This window comes from Bos javanicus, chromosome 11 (assembly GCF_032452875.1).
Source record: "Bos javanicus breed banteng chromosome 11, ARS-OSU_banteng_1.0, whole genome shotgun sequence".
In the NCBI taxonomy this organism is placed as follows: domain Eukaryota; kingdom Metazoa; phylum Chordata; class Mammalia; order Artiodactyla; family Bovidae; genus Bos; species Bos javanicus.
Window position 1 is genome coordinate 73,451,673 of NC_083878.1, and position 12,144 is coordinate 73,463,816.

At 36.6% G+C, this 12,144-nt stretch overlaps 1 protein-coding gene across 3 annotated transcripts in view; it reads left to right on the top strand.

Moving 5' to 3' along the window:
* ASXL2 (ASXL transcriptional regulator 2) overlaps positions 1-12,144 on the top strand; it is a 113,429-nt gene that overhangs the window by 27,000 nt on the left and 74,285 nt on the right. The gene's annotated exons all lie outside the window — the stretch shown is intronic.

Consider the following 12,144-nt stretch of genomic DNA (forward strand, 5'->3'; position numbering starts at 1 on the left):
TGGATTTGACAAAGCTTGTTAGTTGATACTTCAGTGTTTTATTATTTTGTCGTTTACTCTGCATTTGAAATACTGCATAATTTTTATAGGAAGAATTAATGTTCTTTACCTTTGTTTCCATAGTTCTTTATAGATGTTATCAGTGTTTCATCTCTTGTATTGTAAATGTCCATCTCTCTTTTCCCCTACTCAATCTCTACCCTAGCAGTGAACTACAGGGCTTGATTCTTACTCATTTTTGTATATCCAGTTTTTGGCACTTAAGAAGCACTTAGTAAATGTTTGTTAAGAGTTAGTGTTAGGAGTAGTGTGGATGTATAACTGATTGAGAGACTGTATAGCTTAATGCTTAAGAGCAAGGAAACTTGTCTTCCATCAGATCAGATCAGATAGATCAGTTGCTCAGTCGTGTCCGACTCTTTGTGACTCCATGAATCGCAGCACGCCAGGCCTCCCTGTCCATCACCAACTCCCAGAGTTCACTGAGACTCACGTCCATCGAGTCAGTGATACCATCCAGCTATCTCATCCTCTGTCATTCCCCTTCTCCTCCTGCCCCCAGTCCCTCCCAGCATCAGAGTCTTTTCCAATGAGTCAACTCTTTGCATGAGGTGGCCAAAGTACTGGAGTTTCAGCTTTAGCATCATTCCTTCCAAAGAAATCCCAGGGCTGATCTCCTTGCAGTCCAAGGGACTCTCAAGAGCCTTGTCCAACACCACAGTTCAAAAGCATCAATTCTTTGGCGCTTAGCCTTCTTCACAGTCCAACTCTCACATCCATACATGACCACAGGAAAAACCAGAGCCTTGACTAGATGGACCTTTATTGGCAAAGTAATGTCTCTGCTTTTGAATATGCTATCTAGGTTGGTCATAACTTTCCTTCGAAGGAATAAGCGGCTTTTAATTTCATGGCTGCAGTCACCATCTGTAGTGATTTTGGAGCCCCCAAAAATAAAATCAGCCAGTGTCCACTGTTTCCCCATCTATTTCCCATGAAGTGGTGGGACCGGATGCCATGATCTTTGTTTACTGAATGTTGAGCTTGAAGCCAACTTTTTCACTCTTCTCTTTCACTTTCATCAAGAGGCTTTTTAGTTCCTCTTCACTTTCTGCCATAAGGGTGGTGTCATCTGCATATCTGAGATTGATATTTCTCCCGGCAATCTTGATTCCAGCTTGTGTTTCTTCCAGTCCAGCGTTTCTCATGATGTACTCTGGGTATAAGTTAAACAAACAGGGTGACAATATACAGCCTTGACGAACTCCTTTTCCTATTTGGAACCAGTCTGTTGTTCCATGTCCAGTTCTAATTGTTGCTTCCTGACCTGCATACAAATTCTCAAGAGGCAGATCAGGTGGTCTGGTATTCCCATCTCTTCCAGAATTTTCCACAGTTGATTGTGATCCACACAGTCAAAGGCTTTGGCATAGTCAATAAAGCAGAAATAGATGTTTTTCTGGAACTCTCTTGCTTTTTCCATGATCCAGCGGATGTTGGCAATTTGATCTCTGGTTCCTCTGCCTTTTCTAAAACCAGCTTGAACATCAGGAAGTTCACGGTTCACATATTGCTGAAGCCTGGCTTGGAGAATTTTGAGCATTACTTTACTAGCGTGTGAGATGAGTACAATTGTGTGGTAGTTTGAACATTCTTTGGCATTGCAGCCCTTGTGAAGCCTAAACCAGTGGGCAAGACAGATGATTTAAGATGCAGTTATAATAAATACAGTGTGATAAACACTGCAGGTGTGTATGGAGTCCTTAGTCCATCTACTTCTTTACTTGCAGATTCTCACATCCAGCTAATACAAGGATATAAAATTTATACTTTTCAATATTCAAGAATTATATAAACAGGTCCTATATTTGGGTTTGATTCTCACCTAATTAAAAGCAGTATTTGGAAGCTATGGGAGGATGAAAATGTCCAAGGAGAGTAGAAACTGGGGATAAGAGAATTTTGAGAAAGATCAACTTTGTGGAGAACGAAAAGTTGCTAGTGGAGAGATAGGAGGGAAGCAAGGAGAGTCTGGTGTCAAAGAAGCTGAACAGAGGAGTGCATCTCAGGACAGAGTGATCAACAGATACTGTTCAGTAGGCAGGTAAGATGTTTGGCTCTATCAGCTATTCCTTCTGCCTTAATTCCATATTTCCATATTATCTGTTCAGCTCATGAACTCATAGTGTTTGTATAGTGAGTTTGGTAGGTGAGGAATACTGCATCCTCTGACTTCATTTGTTTCTGAGTGTCACATTGTAAATAGCACAGGTTTGGGAAAAGAGAAATTTGTCAAACTCTCCGAAGCATTTGCCTCTCAAATTGGCATGGGAAGAGTTGGTATGGCTAAGGGATGCCTCTGTTCCTTACTTATCCTGTTCAGTGGAACTTGTTCAGGTCCATTTGACAAAACAGTTATTCCTTGATTCCATGTTTTCCTTCACTGTTTAAGAAGAGTTGCTTTAACTCCTTGTTGCTACTCCTGGATCTCCCATTCAGTGCTAAACCTCCTCAAGCTTGATTTCTTCCCTCGTGATTAAATGGAATCTGAACTTGTAAAGCTGAGAACTTCTTGTTGCTAAATACAGAAGACTTTGAAGTTGCCATCTCAACCTCTAGGGGGGTTTTGACATTGCTGATCACTTTATCCTTTTTAAAATGCTTCTGTCTTTTCTGAGGCAATGTATTCTTCTGTATTCCTTCCTATTTCTTTGGCTACTCTGTTTATTTGCTAGTTTTTCTTCTCTGACCCTTTATCATTGGCTCTTACCACTTCTCATTCTGCATGTTTCCTGGTGGACTTCATTCACTACTGTGACATTAAATTAAAGCTTTTGGATAGTGAATAAGCCACAGGGCACTGATGTAAATCTGTAAAGATTAGCATGTTTTCATATGTATATTTTAAATGTAAAGTAAAATTTTCTAGATAACACAAAATTCAGGCTCTACATATCTGCTCCTATTTGTAATGAACTCAGAAATGCAGCAGTAATTGAAATACTGCTTTTAATTAGGTGAGAATCAAACCCAAATTTAGGACCTGTTTATATAATTCTTGAATATTGAAAAGTATAAATTTTATATCCTTGTATTAGCTGGATGTGAGAATCTGCAAGTAAAGAAGTAGATGGACTAAGTACACTTTAAAAAACAAATTTATACTTTAATTCTCTGTAGTGTTGATTTTAATTCTTCTCAACAGTTACTCAGTTTGTTATAAAATAGTTTCTAAAAATTGTTTTGTAAGTTCATGAACAATTCCAATAGAATGATTTTTTGTTTGATAAACACTGCCCTCCTGTGGTTAAAGTAAACTAAATGTTTTGTGAAACAAGCAGTCTTTCCAATTAAAATTAATTCGTGGTAAAATAATGTAATAGTAATAGCTCTACAGTAATAGTATTGTAGTGATAATGTAATGGAGTATGGTATTTTTGCTAACAAATAGACGTGGGCATTTTATTTTCCTCTTCATCTTTCCCATTTGGGTTTCTCTAGTGTGTCTGTACATTTTTCTGTTTATGTACATTTTCTTATTAAAAATTAAGGGAATTAAAAGTTAAATGCAAATATTGAAAAATATTAAGCTATTGAAGGGAGAATAAACATAGATGTGCTAAAAGAAATCAAAAGAAAAGACTAATGAGCTATAATATGTGAAACCAATAAAAGCCTCCATGGAAAAACAACAGTAATGAAAAGATGAAGAATAAACTGGAAAAAGTATTTGCAGTAAATGTGACAATAGAAGTTTTAATATATTTAATATGAAAATGAGAGCTCATACAAATGGTATATACACAAGGGATAGTGGTTGTGAATAACCAGTTTATAGGTTAAATGAGAAAACACAGTAATTAAAGTGTAAAATATATTAAAATTCATAATGGCATTACATAAAATTGTATTCATAATATTCCTAATGGTATGTCAAAGAAAAAAGCCATACTCACCAGTCACTGTTGGCGTATACTAGAAAAACTAGCTAATTATTCTGATAATAAATAGAAGGATAGATTCAAACAGTTATCCTGCTTTTTTCTATATGAGTTGTCCTCCTGATTCATCTTGACATCTCAGAAAAGAGACCATAGCTATCCTGTGTATTCTCGTGTGTGTGTGTGTGGTGGGGGTGGCGTGGAGGGGGCAGAGTAAACAACACTGTGATGTTCTTTCGGTAAAATAAAATCTGGATCTGTGCAGCCCTCTAGGTAATTCTAATTTTCAGGAAATATGTTCAGAGTACATACAGTTAGCAAAATACAGAATGTGGGAAATTATAGTTTTCTTGTTTGTTTGGTTTTTTTTTTTTCAGTAAATAACTTGGAAGATAAAAAGGGAGAAATCCATAGATAAACATAGTTTTCTCTTCCCCATGAAAATTGAGGACATTGTCTAAATAATGTGATAATTAAGGAACTATAGTTACATTCTGAGGAGTAAAGTGGTATTTTTTATTTTTAAAAATAGTCTTTATCCTTTTTTTTTTTTTCAGTCCTTATCCTTTTTAAGAAATCTATAGTAAGTATTTTTGGATGAAATGTTGAGATTTGTTTCAGGATAATCCACTTTGTATGCTTCCCACCCACATACAAGGATCCACCTGCAATCCACCAGGAGACCCTGGTTTGATTCCTGGGTTGGGAAGATTGTTGGAGAAGGGATAGCCTACCCCCTCCAGTATTCTTGGGCGTGGCTGCAGGTATGGCTGAAACAAAATAAGCCATGTGTTGACAATTGTTGATTGTAGTGTTCTCTCTGAATTTGTGTATGTTTTAAAATGGTCATACTTAAAAGTTAATGAAGTGAAGTGCGTGCATACTCAGTCGTGTCCAACTTTGCAACCCCTGTGGACTGTAGCACACCAGGCTCCTTTGTCCATGGAATTTTCCAGGCAAGAATACTGGAGTGGTGCCATTCTCCTACTCCACAGGATCTTCCCAACCCAGGGATGGAACCTGCATCTCTTGTGTGTCTTATGCACTGGCAAGCAGATTCTTTACCAACAGTGCCGCTGGGAAGCCCCCCAACTCCCCCCTCCAAAAAAAGTTAATAGAGTCCTTAATCAACATTTCTTTTTTTCCATCAGACTAAATGATATATAGTTCTAAATATTGAGAAAATTTAGCATAAATTTCTAAATTAAGATTAATTTAAAATGCTTAGTAAGGTATTGGTCATAAACTTTTATTTTTTTAAAGGAAAGTAAACATCTCTTAAGCAGTTTTAACTAATTGGCTTCCTCTATTTTATTTCATTAAAAAACAGTACACCTAAAAAATCAATGAAAATAATTTTCATTAAGAAAGAACACAGACTGTATGACACAGGGAACCCAAAGCTGGTGCTCTGTGACAACCTAGAGGGGTGGGGTGGGGAGGGAAGTGGGAGGGAGGTTGAAGAGTGAGGAGACATATGTATACTTATGGCTAATTTGTGTTGATGTATGGAAGAAACCATCACAATAAAGTAATTATCCTCCAATTAAAAATAAAGTTAAAAAAAAAACACAGAAATTTCAGGTCTCCATTTCCAGTAGCTTAATGTCTTGTCAGCATATTAAGTATTTATATATAAATAGTAAAGTTCAACCATATTAAAGTAATTCCTTGCTCTGGATAATAAATTAGAAAATACTTTTATTATTACCATTACCATGGATAATATAAAAGTTTTAAATTCTAAATAGAGTTCGTTTCATTCTGATAGTGGATTAATTGTTACCTTTCAGTTAAGATTTGATATTCCAAAGAAATTTTTATTAATTTCCACTTCATAGCTCCTTGGACAGAAAGCCGCTGGTTCACATGAACAGTAGGGCAACCACATCCTCCAGTTTGCTCATGACTACTTTCTGGTAGAGTTGGGATTTGGACTCTGATATTCTGCCTCATTATGATTAATTAACCAAAGTATTCTTACATATGAATGGGGCTTATTCTGTGATATTTTACCCTTGCTTTTCTTGCAGAATAGCTTACTATTTTGTCTTTTTTTCATTTGAATATTTATAATGTAAATATTAATAGAACATATAAGTGACTTTATAGGGAGTGAAGTCTTGGGATTTAACTTAATGTTGCTTCGTATTTTTGTAAAGTTTAGTTCTTGCCTAATGTTTAGTATTATTGGCAGTCTAGGGCATTGAAATAAGCCAGACAGAGAAAGACAAATATTGCATCATCTCATTTATATATGAAATCCAAAAAAGTTGAACTCATAGGAACAGAGTGTAGATGAATGGTTACCAGGGGTTGAGTGGTAGAGGAAATTGGGCTATATTGGTCAGAGGATACAAATTAGCAGTTTTAAGATAAATGCATTCTGGGGTATAATGTTCAGCATGGTTACTGTGATTAACAATACTGTATTATAAACTTGAAATTTGCTTAGAGAGCATATCTGAAATGTTCTTACCACACACCCAAAAAGGTGCCTATGTGAGACAGTGAATGTGTTAAGTTAGCCTTAATGTGTGGCAGTCATTTAACAATATATACATGTATCAAGTCATCACATTGTACACCTTAACTTACACAGTGTGTTGTCAGTTATATTTCAGTAAAGGTAGGGGGAAAATCTGGCTAAAGTAATAAAATTGTGTGTCTGTAGGGATGGTGTTGCTTGTGAGTGTCTGAGTGTATTTTAGAGTGGTCAGGAATATCTCTGAAGAAGTGAAGTGAGGGAGAGAGTCCATGAATTCCTGAGGAAAAGTATTGTAAGAGGAGGGAGCAAGAACAGAGGCCCTGAATTAGGAATGAACTGGTTATGTTTGAGAAAGGGCAAGAGGGTAATGTGAGAAAAGTGAGATGAGAGTTTCATGTAGAATTTCTTAGACTCTATTAGGAATTCAGATTTGTTTTGATTTTAACATTTTAAAAAGTGACGGGTTAAAAATCAGAGGAATATGTAATTTAAGTTTTAGGAAGATTACTTAACTGTCATGTGAATAGACTGATGAGTCATTTAGGCTGGTGTAGAAGAAATTGCGGTTTTACATTGTTGAAATTTGCTGTTTCATATTGGAATACATTCTTAAATGTAGTTATGTTATACATCATTTTAATGCACATTTTTCATTTTTTAGCTAATACTTATTACTTGCTGTTTATTTTATGTTGGACTATAGAAATGATGCTAAACAAAAAGCAAATTTAAGTGATTTTTTATTTGAGTTTAAAATGAGTCATAAAGTAGTGGAGAACGATTTGCAGCATCAACAATAACATCTGGCCCAGGAACTGCTAGCTAATGTACAGTGCAGAGGTGCTTCAAGAAGTTTTGCAAAGGAGGTAAGAGCCTTGAAGATGAGCACAGTGGCTGGCCATTGGAAGTTAACAACGACCAGTTGAGTGAAGTCACGAAAGCTGATCCTGTGAAAACTACAGTAGAAGTTGACCGTTCTATGGTCATTTGGCATTTGAAGCAAATTGGAAAGGTGAAAAAAGTTGATAAGTGAGTGCCTCATGAGCTGACTGCAAATCAGAAAAACCATCGTTTTGAAATGTTGTCTTCTCTTACTGTACAACGAACCATTTCTCAATCAGATAGCGATGTGCGACGAAAAGTGGATTTTATGACAGCTGGTGACAACCAGCTCAGTTGTTGGACCGAGAAGCTCCAAAGCACTTCGCAAAGTCAAATTTTCATCAAAAAAAGGTGGTCACTATTTGGTGGTCTGCTGCCCATTTGATCCCCTAATAGCTTTCTGAATCCTGGTAAAACCATTACGTATGCTCATTAAATAGATGAGATGAACCGAAAACTGCAGTGCCTGCAGTTGGCAACGGTCAATAGAAAGGGCCCAGTTCTTTTCCTCGACAATGTCCATCCTCATATTGCTCAACCAACGCTTCAAAAGTTGAACGAATTGGGCTATGAAGTTTTCCTCATCCAGCATTATTCACCTGACCCCTCGCCGACCGACTACCAGTTCTTCAAGCATCTTGACAACTTTTTGCAGGCAAAATGCTTCCACAACCAGCAGGAGGCAGAAAAGTCTTTCCAAGAGTTCCTCGAATCCTGAAGCATGGATTTATGCTACAGGAATAATAAACTTACTTCTTGTTGACAAAAATGTGTTGATTGTAATGGTTCCTGTTTTGCTTAATAAAGATGTGTTTGAGTTATGATTTAAAATTCGTGGCTGAAACTGCAGTTACTTTTGTACCAACCTAATAGTTAGATATGGCTTTGGCTGCATATCCTCTTGAGAAATCTGTAGGCTGGTCAGGAAGCAACAGTTAGAACTGGACATGGAACAACAGACTGGTTCCAAGTAGGAAAAGGAGTATGTCAAGGCTGTATATTGTCACCCTGCTTATTTAACTTGTATGCACAGTACATCATGAGAAACGCTGGACTGGATGAAGCACAAGCTGGGATCAAGATTGCCGGGAGAAATATCAATAACCTCAGATATGCAATGACACCACCCTTATGGCAGAAAGTGAAGAAGAACTAAACAGCCTCTTGATGAAAGTGAAAGACAAGAGTGGAAAAGTTGGCTTAAAGCTCAACATTCAGAAAACGAAGATCATGGTATCCGGTCCCATCACTTCATGGGAAATAGATGGGGAAACGGTGGAAACAGTGGCTGACTTTACACCATTCTTAGGGTGTGTCCTTGTCTGTATGGTTCAGAATGACTTGCCTTCTTCATTTTCAAGACAGGGTTAAGGAAGGGCCAAAGAGGGATGTGTCCCTGACTTTTGAAAATCTGAGTTGTTGAAGTCACTCCGCCCCACATTGTGTTGTCTGGTACTTGGATTCCACACCTAGATTTAAGTGCGTGTTTTCTTTTCATCTGTAGCTATATAATATTCACTTGTGTAAATATACTGGTTTTCTTAATATCTTTTTATTAGATAAGAAACCTTTAAACTTTTTTCTTTATTGAGTAACAATGAATATTTTCTTATATTATCAATAGTTTAAAGTTGAATGTTGAATAAAGTTGAATTTGTACACTGGATTATGTGTACATATCCATTTCATGGTGTTGTTTTATTATTGCCATGTTTTTGCTGTCCAAAGTAGCAGGGAAAAAACCATTGAAATGTGACTTTTTTTTTTGCATTTGATCGTTTGTGAAATCAAGCATTCTTTGTTGTTTCTTCCATAAATTTTTATTATAGGATATTGAATGTGTACATAAAAGTCAACAGTAATATAATATTTTTGTACCATCTTATAGTTTCTGTAATTATTGACTTATAGCCTGCCTTGCAATACTTAATCTCTATCTGAATTTTCTCTTTATAACTTTGAAGCAAATCTCCAACATCATATAATTTTATCTGTAAGTATTTCAGTATGCAAATGTTACTTTATGTTTTCTGTTCAGTTGTTTTAATTATTTTATGAGCTATCTGTGTCCATGATGTATTTTTCTCCATTTTTAGTAACTTTATATGATTTTAATATATAGATAGTAAATACAGGTCCAGTTTTCTGTTATAGGCCTTAAGTTGGATAAAGGTAGTAAGTTAAATTTGGGGCATGTTAATTTTGAGATAAAACATACAAGGTTGATGTTTAAAAGCAGTTATAAACAGACTGTGCTGCTGATTTTCATTTATCAAAATGGGAGTGATTGATGAAGTCTTGGGAATGGATGATTTTATTCAGGGAGAGTTGGAGTGAAAAGGAAAAGCTCTAAAATGATGCTTGTGAAATATTTAGGGGGTGGCCATAGAAAAAGACTGGAGAAGGAAATGGCAACCCACTCCAGTATTCTTGCCTGGGAAATGTGTTGGACAGAGAAGCCTGGCAGGCTACGTGGTCCATAGAATCTCAAGTCAGACATGGTCTAGCAACTGAAGAACAACGAAAAGACTACGGAGAAACATATTGGAAAAAAAGAGTCTGGAGAGAGCAGTATCTTAAGAGGGAAAGGTTAATAACATCTGATGTAGCAGAGAGGTCATGGAAGATGTAAACAAGTTTATTTGTTGGATTTTATGGTTAAGCAAATGAGGAAAGAGATGCAGACACAGGACACAGTGCGCTGTAAGCTGCAAGGTAGACCTGAGTTTGAATTATGACTCCCACTTACCTTGCTGCATTATGTTTGGAAATTTGCTTAGCTATTAGCAAATTTACGATTTGTTATCTATAACAATAGATAACTATCCTGAGGGTTAGTTATCCCACTTCTTAAATGGGAGTAATGATGCTTCCCTTTTAAGGTTGCTGAGACATTTAACTGAGAGAATGATTAGCACTTGTTTGTGTCTTCTTTATAAATGATAGTTGCTGATATCACATCTTGATACCTTAGTGGCTGATCTGAGATATCTGACTTCAAGTGATATCTATTACATAAATCTTGTATCTATTGTTTGTGATACAGTTGCTGTGCTAATTGATAACTCCTTTGATAGTATAATGTAGATTGGTTCAATTTTAGCTTTCACTTTCATCCACTAATTGCCAAGGGTTCCAGGTTTAGAATGGAAAATGATTCAGGTAAAGAGTTTCTGCCTAAAATTTGTATAAAAAGAAAAGGAGGAGTACAAAATTGACTTATAAGAAAGCAATTTAAAGCAAGTCTGTTAGTGGAAAATATCCTTCATTTTCCTTTAAGAATGTCTTAATTTCTTCTTCATTCTTAGAGGATATTTTTGCTGGACAGGAGTGTTTTAATTACAGTCCTTGTCTTTCAGCACTCAAAAATGTACTTCACTGTTTCTGCCTTTCATGGTTTCTGATGAGAAACCCACTTGAGTCACTTAAATTGTTGTTCTCCTAAGTGAAATACTGTTTATCCTTGGCTGCTTTCAAGATTTTAAAATTTTCTTTGGTTTTCAGTAATTTGGTTGTGATATATCTGGGTATAGATTTCCTTGAATTTTGTTGTTTGAGATTCATTGGTTCTCCTGAAATTGTAGGTGTGTATCTGTCACCAAATTTGCTAAGCTTTTGCTGCTATTCCTTTACATTATGTTTTGTGCATGCTACTCTTTATTTTCTCATTTTGGGACTCTAGTGACATGCCCATTGACTCTGTTCATCTGTTTTTTTGTTTTCTCCCCCTGTAACTTTTCTGTTTGTCAAATTGAATAGTTTCTGTTGCTCAATCTTCAGGTTCACTGACTCTCTTCCCCTGTTACCTCCATTCTGCAGTTGAGCCCCTCTAGAGAATTTTGGATTTTACTTTGGATTGTAGTTTTTAGTCTTTTATTTTAATTTTGTTTTCTACACCACACAGGTACACACACAATGGTATAATCAACCTTACTTCTTTGCTAATACTTCTGTTTTTTACCCCCCAAGAATAGTCTTCTCGCTTCTTTTTTTTTTCCTCTTCTTGCAGCATGGTTATAATAGCTGCCTTAAAATCTTTACCTGAAAATTCCAGCATTTGTGTCATCTCAAGTTTGTTGTCTGTAGGTTGTCTTTTCCTTTGTTGAGTTACTGAGATTTTTCTTCATATGTCAAGTGATTTGGGTTTGTGTATTAGACATTTTTTTCCTTTTGTGACATTTCTGTTGCAGTAAAACTTTGATACTGTCTCATTTGAGTCCTATGGAGAATGTTGTTGGTACTTTATTTTGAGGGATTGGGGTTGCTTTTTAAGCAGGCATTTGGCCTTTTAGGTTCAGGTCCCAAGTTTCGGCCTATCTTCTGTGCACTAAAATTCTAGTGTCTAGTTTTTAAAACTTGTTTCTATCTGTCCTGCATGTGCACCACTGAGTGCTAACTTTGGGAACCGGATAGTGTGTTTAGGGTTGTGTCCACATATGCTTAGTTCTTGGGTGACCCCAGGAGTGTTTGTCGAACTTCTTGGTGTCACTTTTTGAGTTCCTTTCTCTTTGCAAGTTTCCTGACACTTTCTGGCTCCTAGAGAACTTTCTTCCTAGTCCTATGGCTAAATAACTCATGTTTTCATCTCAGCGTTTTGCTACACACTTCCACAGCTGCATCTGCCTTTGATGCCAAGCGACAGGATGGTAGAAAAAGGATATAAACCTTAGGAATTCCCACCACATTCATAGGATTGGACGGAACCCGCTTTCTTGAAGTTTTAGGTCCTTGTCCAGCCACTGCTGGTATCATCACTGCCACAGCTGCTGCCTTTGAATTGCTTGGGAGCGGGGTCTGAGAGAAAGGGAAAAAACCAAGAGGATCTTCCTCCCC